The following is a 3155-nucleotide window of genomic DNA, read 5'->3' as shown; positions in this document are numbered from 1 at the left end:
CTTGTATTAACTCTCTTTCTCTTTCTCTCCCCCTCTCTTTCTCTCTTTTTTCTCTCCCCTTCTCCTTTCTCTCTGTCTCTCTCTCTCTCTGTCTCTCCTCTCTCTCTCTCTGTCACTAATCTTCTCTCCCCCTCCTCTCTCTCTCTGTCTCTAATTTTCTCTCCCCTCCTTTCTCTCTATCTTACTCTGCCTCTCTCTCTTTCCTCCTCTCATTTCTCTCTCACCCCCCTCTTTCTCTAACTTTGTCTTCCTCTTCCCTAGCTCTCTCTCATTCTTTCTCAGTTTCTCTCTTATTTATCTCCTTCGGTTCTCTTTCTCACTCTCTCTCCCCCTCCTTTCTCTTTCTTTCTTTCTTTCTTTCTTTCTTTCTTTCTTTCTTCCTTTTAGTTTCTCTTTTTTCTCCCTCTCTCCCCCTCTCCTTTCTCTCTCTCTCTCTTACTCTGCCTCTCTCTCTGTCTCTCTCTCTCTCTCTCTCTCTCTCTTAGCTTGGATTAGCTTTGGTTTGGCATTGGTTTGGTGGACTGGGTCAGGATAAACAGCCTCAGAATGTGGTAAACCAGATAGCTGGTTGTAGTTTTTATGGTTCGGTTTTAAATGCATGGGGCTGTTTAAAGTAGCAAAGGACGTTGATGCACATTATGGTCTGGATGAGCCTTTATTTTCTAAACCCCCTTCTTCTTCATCAAGTCTACCAGTTTAGTACAGTTCTTACAGCCTTTATGAAGGCAGAATATAGGGCAGACCGATTTTAAGGGGAAGACAAGACAGCTTTAAAAGTGCTGATTAAACTTAAAAGCATTGGATTGACACAGGTTTTCACAGAGTTCTCAGTTAACCCTTTTGTTTCTGAGTGTGAGGGCAGTGAGGGGCAACTTCTCTATGAAAGGTTTGCAGAAGTTGCCTTTCTCAACAGCTAACAAGAAGGCATTGTACCAGAGTGAAATCTTTTCATTTCCATGAGCTGAAAGGTACACATCACTACACTGTACAGCTTTCCATTTTTACATGTAAGAATTACATTTTAACACAATAATTACATTTTTTACAGCCTCTGGTTAGTGCAGGAGAGCAGTGTGAGGTAGTGCAGGATTTCACAGCTCTGCTTCTGCACAGTCTACTGTTTTCCTGCACACATGTTCCCTCCTTAGATTTAGAGCAGGAAAGACACTAAACTGTGCAGAGCAGGTGCACATTGGGGAACACTGACCCCTGTGGATTCCACTTTCATTTAATTTCAGAAGATTTTGAGCAAATTTGTGCAAGAATTTGTGCATAAATACGAAATCAAACAGAAGTGCGAGTCTTTCCTCCTTCTCCCCAACACATTCACATTCCAACCTTTTACCTTCGTTTGCTTAAAAATTAAGACCCACATTACTGTGAGCCACGTTTAACACTGAACAACGTCCCACACACTATTACACTAGCAGACACTACATATTAGCCTGTTTTAAATGACAGAGAGTACAAGTTGAGCACTGTTTACATTTTAACAAAGTCTAAAAAAGTACACCATATTTCAGTTAAAGTTTACAAACCGTAAGCCTGCTTCACCATATGTGTGTTTGTGTGTGTGTGTGTGTGGGGTATGCTTAGGGTTTTAGTTCATTTTTTGAGTAGTAGAACAATGCAAGCAGTTTTCTAGTGGGAAACAGTTAAAAAGAAGAGATAGACAGAAAGAAAAAAAAAGAAAGAAAGAAAAGAAAGCAAGAAAGAAAGAAAGAATGGCATGAAGAAAATAAAGATGAAGGAGGAAAGAGAAAAGGAAAAGAAGAAAGGAACAATGAAAAAAGAAAGAAAGAAAGAAGCCACTTTTTTAACCCACATCATCATTTTGATGTAGTACAGGGTTAAAGAATTGTTTTTTTAAATAGAATCTTTCATACAACAGAGCAGCTCAAAATGTTTTACTGGGTATTGAAAGAAAAAGTGACATTCAGAATAAATATGAAAAAGAAGCAAGAAAAACAAGAAAAGAAGCAAGAAAAAAATGATTTTCATAAAACACATTTTATAAATTGAATAATCTTTTTTTTTCAAAAATAAAAAAAATCTTCTATCACAGCACAGGATTAACTCTGGGTCATTGTTGTCTGTCATTGTACAGGTTAATCTCGTTATAAACAGGATAATCATCAAAAATGTCCATTTTAAAATCAGAGGAGAGCTAATCTGCACAAACATGTTTTAAGATTCTTTTTGAAGGTATGAAGTGATTCAGTGGCTCTCAGCTCTTCAGGAAGAGAATTCCACAGTAGTGGGCTGTAATGACTAAATGCAACCTCTCCACTCCTCAGCTGTGTTTTATTGCTACCAGATGACCTAATTGCCCATGTAGGAACATATCTGACAGTCATAGGGCAGAGCGGTGTCAGACCACGAAGAATTTAGAAAAATCACATACTTCTGGAATCAATTCTAAAAGACTCTGTTAACCAGTGTTGTGATTGGAGGACTGGTGCAACTTGATCCCTCCTTCTCAGCTGCATTCTGATCTCTTTTCAGGCAAGCTAAAAGACAGAGGTAGGCCAGATATGAGCATTACAGTATACTAGATACTAGTATACTAGATACTGTCAGGATGTGTCCCAAACCTTTGAAATTTATTGGCCAAGCATGTTGACACACACAAGGAATCTGGTTCAAGCCATTGATGTCTATCTAGTATTTTATTTATTAATACAAACAATGTACATATAATTTACAGACAATACATCAATATACATGGTATACAAGCAATATACAGACTATATAAGGACAATAATATACAGACAGTGTGCATATTATTTGCAGACAATCCACAATATGCAAGCAACAAATAGATTATGTAGGGACAAGCAATACAAATAAGTGTGTGTGTCAGTGCAAACAACAGTAGTGCACGTCATATATTGGAATGAGATTGTGGTGCAGAAATCTGGAGAAAACAGGAGCAGCTATGGCCTAGCAGATGACTGTGAAATATGAAAACAAATCTTAAAATAAAATGTGAAAAAGAATTTTGTAAAATACTCTATATGAACGTCCACCAGCAGGCCCAGCTGAGTTCACCCATTAGGAGTGTCTGAAGTAAATGTCTGCTGGACCCCAGTAGTGCTGCTGTGTCTCCGGCAGGCGGCGCTGCGCTCAGATCGGCTTCAGTCTGTGATCGCAGG

Source organism: Colossoma macropomum, unplaced genomic scaffold (assembly GCF_904425465.1).
Source record: "Colossoma macropomum unplaced genomic scaffold, Colossoma_macropomum, whole genome shotgun sequence".
Taxonomy (NCBI): domain Eukaryota; kingdom Metazoa; phylum Chordata; class Actinopteri; order Characiformes; family Serrasalmidae; genus Colossoma; species Colossoma macropomum.
Note: the sequence above shows the minus strand (reverse complement) of the source record.